Consider the following 16,369-nt stretch of genomic DNA (forward strand, 5'->3'; position numbering starts at 1 on the left):
GTAAGGCTGGGGCGCGAAGGCGCGTATCGCCACGCGCGGATCTGACATCGCCTTATCTCGGCCCTTTTGCTGTTGACATTTGTCACCAGTTCAAAACTTATTACAGCGAACATCTCCGCTTAAATTTACAGATACGTTTTAATTAATGGGGGAAAATGTGTTTATCTCCTCCGAGCAGCGCCTGGGTCTCAAGCGTTTGTTATCTCTGGTGTGAAATTTCGGCTGACAATGGGTAACGCTTCCCCCACAGCTCCTGGGGCTGGGAGCAGGACCGGGAGCGGGGCCGATGACCACGGAGAGCAGCCAGCCCGTGCTGCCATCAGCTCGCTGCACCACGCTCTCTCCCTCCTAACGAGAGCTGTGCTTAAACAAGTGTACAGAGCCCAGCTGTCCGGGATCTGGGTCCCTGTGACCGATTCGACATCTGAGAGTTAAATTAATGGCAAAGGGTTTAATTGTGAGTAAACAATACCACATTAAGGAGCAGTAAACACAGCAGTAGGGACTAAAAGACTGAGTATTCAATCACAGATGTGGCTGCTTCGGTGCTTTCATTAACGGCCTCCCCCGTCTGTACCTTATGACTGGGCTTTTGGCACGGTTATTCATTTAAACGGATTGCTTCCTCCTCCAGCTCCTGCTTCCACTTCAGTGCCCCTCTACACACACATTCCCTTTACCTACACACGCAACCCAAACCACCAACCCCACACGCCCCAAGAGGGGCAGAGGTGGAAGTGCCAGCTCCAGCAACCCAAGCAGACCCCTTCATGAGCTAGGTAAATACCCACTGAATTGTAGAAAACAATGTTATGTTAATAAACAAATGTTTATTTCTTTAACATTGTTAGCTGTGTGTCTGTATGTGACACCCACACACAGAGCTGGGCCGCCTGTGTACCCTGTACCTGGGCTGGGAGCAGGGACGGGGTGGCCATGGCCATTTAGCCCCAGGGGCTGCCCTTCAGCGAGGCCCCTGCGTGTTCTGCAGCCGGGTCCAAGGGGGTGGGAGCAGGCCCTGTATGGCCACTGGGCCTGGAGTTCCTCCTGCCCACAGCAGGCAGAGCCCTGAAGTCCTGCAAGCACGAGGCCGCAGGGATTAGCTGCGGATCCTCCAAAAGGGTAAGAGGCACACAGCGGCTGACTGGGAGTATACGAGGGGAGATACCAAATTCTTGTTCATCATTTTGTTTCTCTGGTTTCCCTTTACTCCCATTCTCATTGCTTATTGATTTTTGTTTCCAGCTGACATGCGAGCGACAGCCCATATTAAGACAACAGCAGCTGAAGCATCAGTAAAGTCAACATCGCTATATGGCACTACGAAATCTGCTGTTTGATATGCAGGTTACCCCTCCAAGAAACGCCTTAGGAAAATGCAGCCACTTCTGAAGGGGGACTAGGTGGGTGGGCTTCAGAAAAACGCTTCTCCCCATGATGTCCAGTAGGAGAATCCCTTTCAAAAACAGTGAGATGGATGGGCTGTCATCAACCCGCTTCATACCCTGCTTTGCAGGACACTCATAAAATGGGCAAAGGATGGTTCTGGTTTGTTCAACGCAAGATCAAAATGCACAAAATATGATTGACAAGAAGAAATAGTAAGTGTAGTAAACTACTTGAAACAGACAGTTCTGGAAGTGCTGACTACTGAATAACTCGGTCACGTGTAACTTCCAGTTGCTGAAAGACTAACCACTGCTTTAAAACAATTGAAATCCCTATATATTGTGACTGTAAGCTTTTAATTAATTTGCTATATTACACGTATCAACGGTTAGACAGAACTGGAGCTTAACAGCAATTTATCTTCAATCTGGTTTGGAAGCCAACATAAATATTTCTTCATTTCACCCTGCTTTTGACTCACTACGGTATGCAGAAGCAAAAGGGCCAAAGCCATTGCTGACGTTAACGTCACAAAAGGCGTAACCTCCTTTACATCAGTGGCACCGACTCCCCTTGTGCCAGCAGCAAGCCATGGTGGAGCAGGAGCCGCTGCTTTGTGCTGACAGCTCCCTCCTGCCAGGCAAGGCTCCCCCTGGGCTCTTCATCCTCCATGAATGGGACGCTCACCAAGGCTATCAGCAGCGCAATCAGACAGGGAGGGTTTTTTTGTTGTCGATATAAACAAAAAGAAAGCAACAGGAACATGTGAGGCAATAAAGGACATCCTCGCTTATTCCAACCAGGGTTTTCTGTTGAGATTGTCAGCAAAAATATGACTGGGGTTTTGTGCTGGTGCAGGCGGTACCACCTACTTTCACTTGGGCTTTGCATCAGCATTACACAAGCGGTGATGAATCACAGCCCAGGCACTCTTAGTCTAGGCTTGACATGAGTGAGTAAACCAGGAATTCCCTCTGTCTTTTGCCATGGAGCCCCATACAAGTATTGAGGAGGCAAATCTCCAAAATCCAGACACACAAACGTGAGGAATGGTTCCAGGAGGGCAGGAATTTCCAACGGAGACTTAAGTGAAAAGTGGCAACCTCCCCGAGACAGGAGGCCCATATTTGTATTCTCCGGTTTACTCAGTCTTTCCTCTGATTAATTTCATTAGCTCTTCACTTTTTAATGAGTGTAATCCCACAACTCCCCAAGCATGCACACTCCACAGCCTGTCCCTGGAAATTATCTCCCCCTGCCTTTTATAAAAGCTCTCTCACAAACAAACAGGCTGCTCCACACTTTACACACATACCCATGTAGCTAACACAATTTGCCAATTTGCCAAAGGGCAAAAACTCTAAGCTGCCTTTATTTGCCTTGCTGCTGAGTGATCTCAGCCGCAGCGAGGACGAGTCAAGCAGCGAGCTGTGGGGAGATGCCACGCCGCAGCTAAACTCACCTCAGCTGCAAGCGGCGGAGCTGCCATCTTGCTAATCAGCTTTAATTTAGCTGTCTCACAGCTTCATAAGTAAATAAAGACTTACTTAGTGTCAGAAATATCAATGTTTAGCCGCCGAGTTAAAAAAGTATGGTAATTAAAAGAGTGCCACAAGTCACAGCTCCGCGCAATCCTAACAGATTGTAGGGTTTGCCTTTTTGAACCTCTCAGCACGTTTGGAAACTTGAGTAAAACAACAAAAGGTGTTAATAGCTTTAAGGGGAGCACCATGCTGATAGATTACCCATTATGGTTATCCACTCACAGCGAAATGGCAAATAGGTTTGATCAATTCGATTTTAATGTAAAGTGGGACTTGACAAAACAGCACCGAGCAGAGAGAAGACCTTTTGTTGCTAATGCGTCTGAAAAAAGCACTTAATTGAGGTCATAATAATATTAGCAGTTATCACCATCAATAATTCAGCCTTATTTATTACTACACGGCAAAGTTCTGTCAAACAGGAGTCGCTGAGGCTTTGTTATACATGTTAACACGAAGCTGGCTGTTGGGTGATTGGTATATATTTCACCAGCTGCTCGAAACTGCGGGATAGCAAGGACTAATGACACTCTTTCTTGGTCCGTGCATTACACAATAGTTAATTTGCTGTATGCAGAAGTATACGTTACAAATATAATAGTCCCGCATAAAGTATGCATAATAAAAAAAGCATTATATCTGAAACAGTGACTGACTAATCTTGCCTGAGCTATCTGTCAGAAGGAAAACAATTTCAATTCCTGCATGATTTAGTACTCCTACAGCTGGAGAAACATAAATTCTGCCTCTTCACACAGCTCTAGTCACCTGTGATTAGTTATCTTTAAAAAATCTAAATGAACGTATAATTGTACAATTATAGATGCTAACTCCAGTGTTAAAATTTAAAACGTATTAGTCTCGTAAAATGCCTCATTAATCTCTGGGTCTTAAAGGACATACTTGTCCTGTAATGAGCCAAATGTAGGAAATATGTGAGATGGTCGATGGGAAGATTTGAGCTCCTAACTATTTCTTTTCACCTTAGAAACGTTTCATTCCCACAAAACCTGTTTACAAACACAAAGAAGTTGTCAGTGACAAAGTCAGTTGTACTTCTCTGGTCGTTAGCTATGGAAATGAGCTGCTTGGAAGAGATTAGTTTTTCCTTATACACGCTATTCGTGAATTGAGAACAGCCCCACAATTACTGGCTGGAAGTGCAGGCAGAAAGCTTGGGCAGGAATATTGATCTCGCATGCCTGCAAATGACTGCTGCTCCCTGCGCTGATTGCAGGAAGCTCCCCGTAGGTTTTTACCACCTTCCTTAAGGGAAAAAGTAAATAAATAAAGGCCCTGGGGTACCTGTGAAAACCCAGGCTAATCGCATGCAGGCTGCCCACTTGGCAGCAGCGAGGTGGCTCCTTGGAGGAGCCCCGGACGCCTGACACAGGGAGGCATTCAGAGGTGGGAATTAAAAACTGCTCAATTGCACAGAGGGATCCTTAACCTCAGCCCTTTGGCAACGCAGTGATGTTTCTTCCCTTTTCTTCTCTCTCAGCCCTTCTTGGAAGTGCCATGCACATCTGATTTATTGTTTTCCAGCTGCCTCAGAGCTGGCTAATTCGGGATGCCCGCTCCTTGCTGCACACAACCCCACAAATGATGGCTGTAAACCGCCTGCCCCACCGCCTCCAAAATCAGCTCGCCTTCTGCTCCTCCTGCCTGCCTGGTCAATAGCCAGCATGGCCCTCTCGCTCCAAAGCACATCTGGATTCATAGATTTGAACCTTTTGATCCTGGAAATGTAGCAGCTCCAGACAAGCCTTCCTTTGCAATTGGCTCTGTGCAGATTCCTCGCCCGATTTGAATGAGAAAGGTGAGGCTCTGTGCTGTTGAAATGGACAAGCAAATGTTCAAAACCATTTTAAGCAGTGGGCCAGTATTGTTTGCCCTGAAGCTTAAGTGGATGTGTTGTGTTTTTTTCCTTTTTCTTTCCCTGAAACACAAGTTATCCGCGGGCTCAACAAACCAACATGCGGCTCCTGACAATAACAGGGTATCGCTCAGCCAGTTTGTAGGGCTGCCAAAGGGACTCTTCTGCTTCCCTGCCTGGTGGGTTGGCTTGGGCTTTTTGTTGCTTTTAAACGGCATGATATTTTTAAAGTTATTAGGGCATTAATGCTGCTTTTTAATGAATAATGCTTTATAAAACTACTGATAAGGCATTAACGTAAGTTTACCTCTCAATGCGAGTTATTTTTTTTCTATTTTACTATCCATTGCTTCATTAAATCAACACTGGAAAAGACTAGCCTTGCCGAATTTCTCACTGCACATTCAACTGTTTGCCCATGACAGTATTTGAATGTGCTTATTATTTCTAGTAAAGCCCTTATCATTTTCACTGTGAAATTTAAATCACCCTGATCCAACTCTTCTTAGCTAAAGTCAGCTTTATCAACCACAAGAGATGTGGGATTTTAAAAAGATCTGAGTAAATTCACATTGTTTGGATAAACTCATTCAGGGGGTTCAGCAAATGAAAGCTGAAATAGATATGTATTCCAAGGAGGCTGTGGACTGCTCAAAAACAAAGAAGTTAAAGCATAATTTAAAAAGAAAGAAAAAAAGCAAAGAAGGGGAAAAAAAAAAAAAAAGTTAATGGTATCAGTGTCGTTTTAATGAGGGCATTCACAACCCAGGCTTTGAATTGGTATTTCTGCGCCTCCACAATAATTCAGGTGAAAAGTAAAACAAAACAAAACCCAACAAACCATAAAACTGTTTACGCAGAAATAAAATTGTTCTCTCCAATTTACCCTGCTATGTCGTCTGGTCAGTGTTGTGCTACCAAAAACGTTAAGGACTGCATTTATGCATTATCCCACAATTTAAGTAACTGTGTATCATGTATATTTAAAACCATCTCTCTGTAGTTTTAATTATCTCAGTCTGCAGGGACAAAATGCAGCTCCCATGCCTGAGCCCGAAATGAAAGTGCTGCACGCTGACAGCTAAGATGTCTGTCCTAGCTTGTTGAGATTTCCTGTAAAATTTGCATTGAAAAGGCAGCTTTAAATATACTTAAAATAAAAAGAGCATTTGCATCTAATTTGCTACACTTGCAGTATTAAAGTTTTATCTGAATAAAGACATGTCAAATGGATTTATATAGTTAAGCTGATAGCTTTTAAAGTCAACACAGTAACATCAGCTAAATTCAACAAAGTAATGGCAGCAGCTAATGGCATTTATTAGTTTATCATCATTTACTTAAAAACCATAACACAGATCATTTTATTTTCACATTACTGTTTGTGATTCTTTGACTCAGTTTGTATTGATTCCACAAATTATGGCAGAAACTGACGTTTATCTAACAGTTTTCCAAGCTCTGAATGTTGGCTTTACTGGGAAGCAATTGAACTCTTGCCACACAATGGTTTGAGCTATGCTAGAAACAACCATCTTCAAATAAACACGTTTGGCAACCATTTTAAAATACGATTGTTGCTTCTCTGAGGATGACAGAAGGGTTTTTGTTACTGATAAGGCTCTTATTACAAACCACTGCCTATGTAATCTACAGCTCGATCACACAAAGCACTAAGCACATTCACCCCCAACCTAGCAAAGCACTGAAGCATTAAGTTTTGTTTTAAATGTACACATAATAGCGAGCAAGCTTTTCTACAGCACTCGGCTTCTTCAGATGTCAAAGGACTTCAGAAAAGGGATCATTACTGTTTCCACACAGGGAAACTGAGGCACAAGAGAATCCAAATCACATCCCGTGCTGCAGTGGGACTCAAAGCTCACTTGCAAGCCTCAGCTGGGAGTTCTGCTTATTATGCTTTACTGCCACCTTATGCTTCTGTTGATTTCAGTGTCATCATTTGACCGGGCTGCAGTGGAGCTACTTGCCAAAAGCACATGCTTATGATGAAGACTGTTGGAGGGGCTAGGTGTACAGTCTCTCGACTGTCAGCCCATGGGAAAAAGCAGGGCTTGTGAATAATGTTCTCAATTCTGCTATAGCTCCCTGTTTCTCCATCTGTTTAATAATAATTACTCAGGACTAAAAGTTTACCAGGAAATACTAAGCAATATTTTATTGCCACCATAAAAACCAGGCACCCACACAGTTTGATTTGTAAATATTTTGGGTGCGGACACCTACATGTCATCACTCAGTTTTATAACTGCACTTGAAAACGACATCAGAAGTTTCCAATCATGAGATCTACTCTCCTGCTCAGTAACATCTAAGACTGTTCTTCAGCGGAAGAAAAACACAACTGAGCTTGGAGATAGGGTTTATTTTCAGAACTATGCACGGAGGTCAACATTCTTGCTAATGGGAGGCCCATGTCTAATTCCCCATGTCATACCCTAAACCCTTAATTCCAAAGGGATCACCAGCTTCTCTCTCTTGTTCTGGTAGTAAGGCCATATTCCCAAGAAAAGTGACAATCAAGTCACATTCGGCAAGAATTTGAATCGAACATGCTTTCTTCATGCCATTTATTGTAATTCTCCCATACCAACAGGCTTTGTTCTAGTGTGTCCTCACCCTGAACCCTGGCTTCTATTTCAGCACACATTTGTAATTCCCTGTGCCTGGGCTGGAGAGCACAAACCTCTGGCTCACCAGAACAGCCTGAGACAGCTGGAGCAATGGATTCAGAGGCACAGCCATCCTCCTTGAATCACCATCCCACAGCTGGCCAACTTTCTTATGTGCAACTGCCAGGCCGGGCAAAAGAGAGTGACAAGGAACTAAAAATTGTATTGACCTTCATCTGGAGCCCCAGTCTGACCTCATTCAATTCAACAGCAATTCTGTTCATATTTTAACAGCAGCTGGATTGGGCATTTATAAGCTTTTGTTTTATTGAAGATTACTAATAAAACGCTACTGAGCAAAACTTGAGCAAAAAAGTTATTTTCTTTGCTGTATGAACCATCTTCCTTTGGCTCAAGGAGCACAGTTGCAACCTACTAAAAATGCATACCAAATCTTATGGCTATTTCGGTCCTGCCCAACAGAATGACAATTCCAGAAGCTTCCTTTGTGTCAGAGAGAGCAGATGTGTTCTCCTCGGGGCCGGAGGGGAGACAGTGCCTCCAGCAAGATTGTTCCTGCGGAGAACACTGTGGCACAAGCCACCTGAAACAAAAGCCTAGATCCAGGTAGCTACAGCACTGCGAACACCAACACTTAAGAACTAGGGCAGCTGAAGGGAGGAGAGAGACTTATATTCAAAGTCAGAGCGAGAAAAAGCAACCTCTTGATTTTCATCCAAATGCAAATAGAAAGCCAACACAGCTGCTGAAGAACTGGTTCCTGCCAGCTCCACCTGAGAAACAGGGCATTTTGCACGGCAGTAGTTAGAGCTTCCATGTGGCTTTGAGGTACAGCCCCCAAGCAGTTCAGTTCGACCTGAAAACCACAGGGCATGGGAGAATTTTCCCACCCCTGATCACAGACGTGGGCTGGAGGAGCTGTTCCGAGCACAAATCCCTCTGGAGTAACATAAGCGGAGCAACCCAAGTTCACGTCCTTTCTGTTGCATCTCGCTACGTTATGGTGAGCTTGCCTTTTTATTTCAACCTTCTTATACTTCAGAGGGCTCGTTCGTAGCTTGCACTAGCAATGGCCGTTCTCCACTTTCATTCTCCCCCACTGAGGCCCTTCCTACCCCACGCAGGAATGAAACAACAGCACCCCAGCTGGTGTCTATACTGTAGCAGGCACGATAATGTCAACCAGATATAGGGCCACATCTTCAACCGATGCAAATTATCCTAACTTCATTTACTGCAGTGGAGCTCTTGGTGTTTTCTATCAGATAAGGATGTGGACTTTAGCATTAATCGTGTGCAGAGCAAAAACCCACCATTTCAAGCTTCATTATGAAACAAGTGCTACATTAGCACCGAGCATGGCAAATCTCAGAATTTCCCTTTAATGATCTTGAAGATTATGTGCAGCAAGAAAGAAGAAGTGGAAAATCTGTCATAAATACCACTGAATACATTTAATAGCTAAAAGCTAGGCTTTCTTTAACACTCCTGCCTGAAAAACTAGAGACTATTCATTAACTAGGAAGCAGAGGAATTGGTTTGTCATTATACTATGCCTGGGAGACAGAAGACAACAGAAAGAAAGTTCTCGGGCCTGGAGATTGCTTAGATTAGGAATAAAAACAGTATATGGATAAGCACAACTATATTAAAATATATTATGTTTAAATATGGAAATGACCGTGAAAAATCTCAAGATATTAAATATTGATCATTGCAGTCTGTTCTTTGCTCATCCTTGGCAACACCTTTTAGTCACTATGCTCCATCTGATGACAGCAGGAAATACCTCTGATGGTGACGGGCTTTTCGGTATCTCTGGTGACAGCTGGAGACAGCTTACATGAGCTGAGCCTATAGTGGACTCCTCCTGCTCCTGGTTCACGTGTAGTAGGTGCACAGAACACCCTAATTCTAAGAAGGACTGATTGTACTGGCTTAAATTCTACAATCACTGAAAATGTCTTCAAATCATCCTTAGCCTGGTTTTCCCAGCCTTTGTTCATGCATTACCCCAGTCCGCTCCAGTATATGTGCATTTTCCAAGAATACCTGCTGCTGTCTTAGGCTTGAAGAAAGACCTCTAACACTGCCCTGACCTCAGAGCAAGATGCTGCAACTTTGCCCACTGCCTCAGCACGCTCTTATGAGCCTAATCCGTACTGTCACAAAGCCTCGAGAAGTGTTCGTGTAATGGGAATAATGCATGACAGGAGGACATAAAGAGCTAGTCAAGAAGGCTGTAGCTGTGATAATGTTTCTACAAGAAGATCAACTTACCTCTTTAGATGTGAAGATTGCGTGAAGCAAAAGCATCTTCTCCCTTTCTTTCACAGGAGTAGGAAGTCCACTGTGAATTCCATGTCATTTTCTAAAAGGAAACAAAAATGTTGTCAATACTTTTCTTCTACAGTAAAGGAATTAACTGAGTACATAGTGTTGTATTTCACTCAAGTTTTCAAGAGAGTGAGTTGCTGGAAAGCTTCACTTGAAGGGCACTGCCAAGTACTGCAGCCTTTAAAAAAATGGTGAATTCACTTTGTCTGCACTGGGTGATGGGTAGAGGAATTTTTTGTTTGGCTGTTTCATTACACTCCCAAACTGTGTTGCCACAACCGATTTCACTTGCACTTGCCTATAAAAAAATCTTTTGTATCTCTGTTTCTGCAAAACGGTACCTACCTTGTGTCCTTCCCCCCCAGAAATCTTTGAGATGTGGGGGAAAACAGACCTTCCTCATTCTTTCCCTTTGAGCCCATTAATGACAAGCTTGCTCTCTTTTTGGAGTCAAACTTTTGCCAAACAAAAAACAACAACAACAAAACCTTTGTGAGAATTAAAGGAATGAATATGCAAACTACACAACCCCCAAGCAGCTAAATAGGAAGAATAACAATAGAATGGTAATTAAAGCATTACCATTCACTTTATGGACTGATTGCATGCTCCCCTTCCCTCTGAAACAAGCCTTTCATTTAGAGTTGAGGGAGCAACAGAAATCTCTTGGTTTCAGCTGCTAACCGGTAAGGCTTAAGACTTATAAACGAAGTAAGTTCTGTCCATGCAAGGCTCTTGAGCTCCCATGGATGTGTTCACTGAAGGATGGTTCCCACACAGCCATTGCATTGCATTTTCAAATTCCAAAGATTCTGGTTTTGAGGAACTGTTTTACTTGCTTATCACCAAATAATGTGCCAAGTTAAAAATAAAACAAAAAACCTCTATCTTCAGTGATCTACTAATCAGCCTTTCCTACTATGGTCTACTCTATTGTCTCCATTTGAGATAATGAATATTAAAATTGCACAATTCATCCCAGAGGGTGTTTTTTGAATTATACAGGGCACAATAGAAGCCCTTTTCTTGCTGTTGAAATTCCGCCTTCTTTAGGGTGGAAACAGGAGATATGGATGAGCGGAACATAACACTGTGCAGCAGAGAGGGGAGGAGAAATGCACAGCAAATATAGCAGGGCAAACCTTTAATCTCACTGAAAAATGAAAAGGCTGTAGGATCTCTGCAGCCTAATTTGATATCATCAGCCACTGTGCACAAAAATCAAACATGTCTGCGTCCAAACCACAGCTGGCCAACTGCAGGCAAGCAGAGCAGGTTGCATAAACAGCACCAGGACCAACATGCAAGTTCCTGAGGATTTCACATGTATTTTGATGCCTGTGCAAAGCAGAAAGAGGTATTTTATACCCATATGAAGAGAACAAGCACGTACTTGCATGTTCAGACCCAAAAGACAATCCTTACACTACAACACTGAACACAACCTTGGAGAGGCCAATGGTAGAGTCTGCCTGGCTGGGCAGCCAGCGTGTCTGGGAATTTCTAACCTGGTGTTTAAATCCCCAAACTGTCTGCTCTCTGGAAGCCAGGGAGTGACACAGGGTTTCACTGTAGTTTGGTTTTATATTAAAATTATTTACATTTATTAAATAACAATTCTGTAGAATGGCAAAAATTCGCACAGACAGCAAGTTTCAACAAAACTTTTGAAAGTGATCCAGTTCCCAGAAATTAGTGGCAAAACTGCTAGCGGGTTTGGTGAGACAGAAGGCCCACAATGAAGAGGTGTTTTCAAAGGGTTTAAAAATTTTACCCAAAAAAAACTTTCAACTCCAGAATCGAAAAGAAAACCATTTCTAAAATCCTACCTTGCACCTCCTGTCTGTTTATAATTAGGTGGGCAGAACATTTAGCTCACACTTCCATGCCTTTTTGGGACCAGACAAGAGCCTCCCACATCACATGTGGCTGCTGCCAGCAGGCAGGCGTGGATGGTGATGGTTTGTCTGTGCCCTGCTGGTAGCCCAGCACCTCATCCCTCCCATCCAGAGCTTCTCTGTGTTGCAAAATCAGCCTTTTTAAAGAAATGGGAAAATACAGCATATTGTGTTAAGTTCCCTCCTTAAGATATACTGTACGGGTCGTAACTTATCCTTTTTAATAAAAAAGAAATAAATTTACCTTTTGAGTGTCATTTCTGACCACTGCTGCCCCTTTGCTAAAGCCACAGGGCTTCACAGTAGACAGCCTGATGGAATTCCAGTTCACAGCTTAATTTTCCTCCTGATAAAAGAGACAAAAAGTTCCTTTCAGTAAAAATAAAATTTAATGCGGTCCGCAAATTTGATATATTACAACCTCCGACCTCAGCTTAATTGTTCACAAAGGGCTAACGGTACCACTGGCAAGTAAATGACTTCTACAGAGTGTTGCAACCCTGATAGCTCAGGAGAAGGGGAGCAGCAGTCTGACAGATAATCAAAATTTTTAATGCGAACCATAGTGAGAGAGGTTATTCAGAGCACACCCAGACTGTAGGAGCCTTCCACAGCTGCCATGGTAGCTCCTTAGGATGAGAAATGCTTAAACATCATCCTCACTCAACCTCGTTAAGTGTTGCTGCTGTTAGCTACCAACCAATACACGGTCTGACACTTCACAGCAACAGACACCAACGGCCTGGGACTTAGAGACAGAGACATGGTACTTGAATTTCTTTGTGGCCAAACCTGCCCCCAGTTCTGTGGCCCTGAAGAGCTTTTCTTAGAGTTTGACAAGGAACCGAGGGAAAGAGTGTGAAGACAAAAAGAAAGGAGCCATGCAGAAACATCCACCGCTGGCCCACGGTGTCTGACCTTTCAAAGGTTGCTGCAGAGAGCAGGATTTGAGCAAGGCTGCTGGGTCTGCCACTGCTTACACCGCTTTGCAAAGGGCCATACAGGGCAGGGCATAGCAAAGGGAGGGCGAAGGAGAGGCAAAGGGGTGGGGGTGTCTCTTTGTCCTGGCTGGTTTGATTTGGGAAGGCAGGGAAGGAGTGAAAGTGTTGCTTTATAACATACTCCACCTCACTGTCTGGATCTGGAAAGTGCCGAAACTGAATCCCACAAGAACATTTAATTTACACTTCTTGGTTAAAGTCATTCCATGGCAGGTCCTTGCTGCCACTCCTTCCTCCTCATGCTTCTCCCCTAATTCAGCCTGGCTCCTTCCACGGGCACTTCAGGATAAACCTGCCCTGCGTGGGCTCTCCGTGGGCTGCAGGGAAAGGGATGCTCCAGTGCCTGCAGCACCTCTCTCCACCTTCTTCTCTGACCTTGGTGTTCACAGGACTTTTTCCATACTTGTCCCCCCTTGCTCCTCACTACCTGTGCAGCATTCTGCCCTTTATTATGCTCTCACAAAGAGGAGAAGCCCCTCTTGGACATCCAGAAGTCATCAGTAACAAAAAGGTTTTATTTTCTACTGTTAGCCTGGGTAAGATTCTGGAACTGTACAACATGATGAAAAGAGCACACCTATTAAATGCCAGCATGGCTATGGAGCACTCAAGTGCTGAACCGTGCGTACATTTACACCTTGCCAGGCACAGGTCGTTAGCAGATGTCCTTATAGAGAAGGCCCTGACCAGTTTGCTCCTTCCCCTCCCGATGCAGCGTGGGGTCAGTGACATCAGACAGCTCCCACTGAGCAGTTGCAGCGCCCAGGGACCACTGGGGCATTTACAGCTGCAGTTGTTCTGGCAGCTCTCGCTCATCCTCGGGATCTGCTCCACAGCGGGCTGAGGCTCCCAGCACAAAGGCACCCAAACGATATTTTACTGGAAAAAGGCAAAATAAAACCCATGTGCAGACTGGGAGGGTTAATGCCTGATGCCTCCTCCTCCAAACGTGGAAGATGACAGCAGGAAAAAAACGGTGGTGAAAACTGGACCTGTCCTAATGCTGGTGGCAAGACAGCCGAGCTGCCCACGTCTGCACACCAAAGGGAAAGAACATCTCGGTGAGAGGGCAGCTGTGCCTAAGCACAGGCAAAATCTTCAGTCTCTTCTGAAATTAGTGATGCTGATATATCCAGTAAGCAGAATGGTTGCCTCAGTGTCACTGGAGAACAACTAACAAAGCCTTCAGAAGTTCGTACCTCAATTTTAAAGCTGAGGCTATTTTAGCTAATGCCCCCAAGGCGATTGTCTGGTCAAATGTCAGTGTTTATATTGCTGAAGTAAATCTCTATGAGATCTTTGCAGTTTGGGAACCATGTTAGTCTCCAGCATGAGCTTCTCAGATTATACTGGGTTGTGGATATGTTTTTTTTCCTCCCTCTGCTTGGAACATATCTCAATCTCCCCAGACTCCTGCAAACTATTGAAAAACTTTGTGTCGTGTCTCAACACCAGTTTCACTGCTGTGGGATTTTCCCCCACTAATTCATTTATTCTAGAACAGTATTTTCATTGATGCTGCTTCTGTATGCTTTCAATCTTGCAAATTGGTAATGTATTGTTTTATTTTTAAGGAAAACATTGCCTGGAATTTGGTCTCTTACAACTAATGCCAAACTTCACACTTCATTTTTAACTCTTTGACCTCCAGGATTCCTTTTCCTGGTCATCCCTTTGAGCCTCTTGGTTTTGCTGGTGATGTTTTTTCTGCCAGTCTCTGCACTGGTCGCTCCTTTGTTTTGGCACAGGACCGCGTGTTACCTGTTGCAGCAGATTAGCTCTGACAACTGGCTTACATCTGAGTAACACATCCCACTGTGCTGATTGCATATTAGTGACCATTGCGTTTGGAGCCTTACGCATCAATTCATGTGGCTTGAAGGCATTTTCTTGACTGGCAGACTTTAAAAAGAGCTTTTTCAACCACAACACTAGAGCACTCACTCCTCTGCCATATGTGAGTCATTCTTCCTAGCAGTGGCTTCATAGCCCTTTTTTTTTTTTTTTCCTGTCTTTTCTAGTTTGGGGCTTCTGTATTTCTGAGTGTCTAGCTCACAACACCTACAAGGTAGTACCAAATTTCATGCACCATTAATTCCACTAACATGCAGAGGCTTGTTAATTTGAAGAGCTCAAGACAGACACCAAAACTGTGGAAATGTGTTTTTTGAAGTTTGGTCTTAATAGAAGGCTTTAACTTGGCCAGGACAGCTACACTGTACAGAAAAACACCACTGATGATAGCGATGGAAATAAATGTGGATGCTCCTGTTGCAGAGAGCTCTCCTGCTAAACCATTTACCTTATGCGCCCTGCACTTTATTTTGTTAATGTATAAAGGCCATGCCTGGAGCAGCCTGTATTGAACATGCCCCTTTACGAGAGTGAATCTAAGTAACACACTCTACCTAATGAAAAGCTACCTCTGTAAACACAGAAAGGAGTGAATCCTCCTTTCTGTTTCCACAGGATGTAAGAGCTAAGGTCCCCTCCTCCTCACATTCCCATTTACCTTCTCACAGCTGCAGCACCTCGGCGTTTGCTTCATCTACCTGTGAGAGCTCCCACTGCTCCTCTGGCAATTACAGCATGCACCTGAAAGAGGACAAAACAAAAGGAGTATTTTAGTTACAGGAAAGACAGCAGTAAGGTTCACAGTGTACTTTCTCCTTCTGTAGTCAAGGTTTTACTTTTTTAGCTTTGTTCTTCTCATATCTGCTAGATTCTCTCCATCCTTGGGAAAGCAGTAGGTATCAGATGCTGACAAGATAGCACTGAGCTACCACCATACATTATATTTTCATATTATCTTTCATATAATGAGCATCTGTACTTTTTCCATTTATTTGTCTAAGCAAGTTCCTCCATTATCTTCTGGTACTTTTTTTTTTTTTTTTAATTATTGGCTGATACCCAAGTAGGTAAAATATTTCAGCTCCATCCCATCTCTAGGTTCAAAGAAAAAAAAAAAAAAGAAAGAAACAGTGTAAGGTTGATCACACACTTGTTATTAAGTCAAAGCCGGATTCAAGTGTTTGTGTGAGGTAGAATTATCTCATTCTTTTTGTCTGTGTCTTTCTGTGATCTACCAGTCAAGTATGTGATTGGATTTCAGCTCAACAAAACCTTAAATTACACACCTATTGTGCCTGAGCTAAGCCTAGTTTCACAGCACTGGAGAAGGCTCCTCACTGCTCTTTTGGCACTGTTCGATCTGGCTTCTGCTATCATCTGCAGGTTGATGAATGAGTAATAGGATTAGAAAGTCTCATCTCTGAAATGCTGTAATTGTCACATTGGGTGAATTGACAAAAGGCTGGGGTGATGGAGAGGTGCTCCGTAACGCGGAGTCCTACGCTCAACCTGCCCTCGCTAGCCAACGCAAAGAGAGGAGGAGGAATAAAAAGAATCCCTCCAGCTCTCCATTTGCTCAACATGCACAGATATCCCCATGCTCTAAATTAACCTTTTATGCATGAGTTTGTTGGAAGGCAGAGTGCTCTGCCTCTTAAGGGATCTTATCTCGCTGCAGGGAAGATGATATACTTGTTGATTCTTTGGTTAGTGCAGGAGATTAAAAAGTCTAGGAGGGCTGGAAGCGAGGAGCAGACTTACCCGTTCTCCCCAGGAATCTTACATTCAAAAGACCAGGGTAGAGATTTTCCCCCAG

The 16,369-nt window shown here is 43.8% G+C and overlaps 3 long non-coding RNA genes across 3 annotated transcripts in view; 2 read left to right on the forward strand and 1 right to left on the reverse strand.

The window, feature by feature from the left end:
* The window catches only part of LOC137861898 (uncharacterized), a 133,200-nt gene that overhangs the window by 80,226 nt on the left and 36,605 nt on the right, over positions 1 to 16,369 (reverse strand). Inside the window, exons 5-7 of the long non-coding RNA XR_011099914.1 lie at positions 15,212 to 15,294; positions 11,943 to 12,044; positions 9,744 to 9,834 (exon numbers count right to left, since the gene is read on the reverse strand). This is a non-coding gene — a long non-coding RNA (uncharacterized lncRNA). The remainder of the gene's footprint in view (positions 1 to 9,743; positions 9,835 to 11,942; positions 12,045 to 15,211; positions 15,295 to 16,369) is intronic.
* On the forward strand, positions 787 to 2,949 carry LOC137861901 (uncharacterized). The gene is made up of 2 exons (XR_011099920.1): positions 787 to 1,122; positions 1,246 to 2,949. It is a non-coding gene; the product is annotated as an uncharacterized lncRNA (long non-coding RNA).
* Positions 4,246 to 6,430, forward strand: LOC137862059 (uncharacterized). The gene is made up of 2 exons (XR_011100041.1): positions 4,246 to 4,340; positions 4,435 to 6,430. It is a non-coding gene; the product is annotated as an uncharacterized lncRNA (long non-coding RNA).

The sequence above is a fragment of the Anas acuta genome, chromosome 10 (assembly GCF_963932015.1).
Source record: "Anas acuta chromosome 10, bAnaAcu1.1, whole genome shotgun sequence".
NCBI lineage: Eukaryota > Metazoa > Chordata > Aves > Anseriformes > Anatidae > Anas > Anas acuta.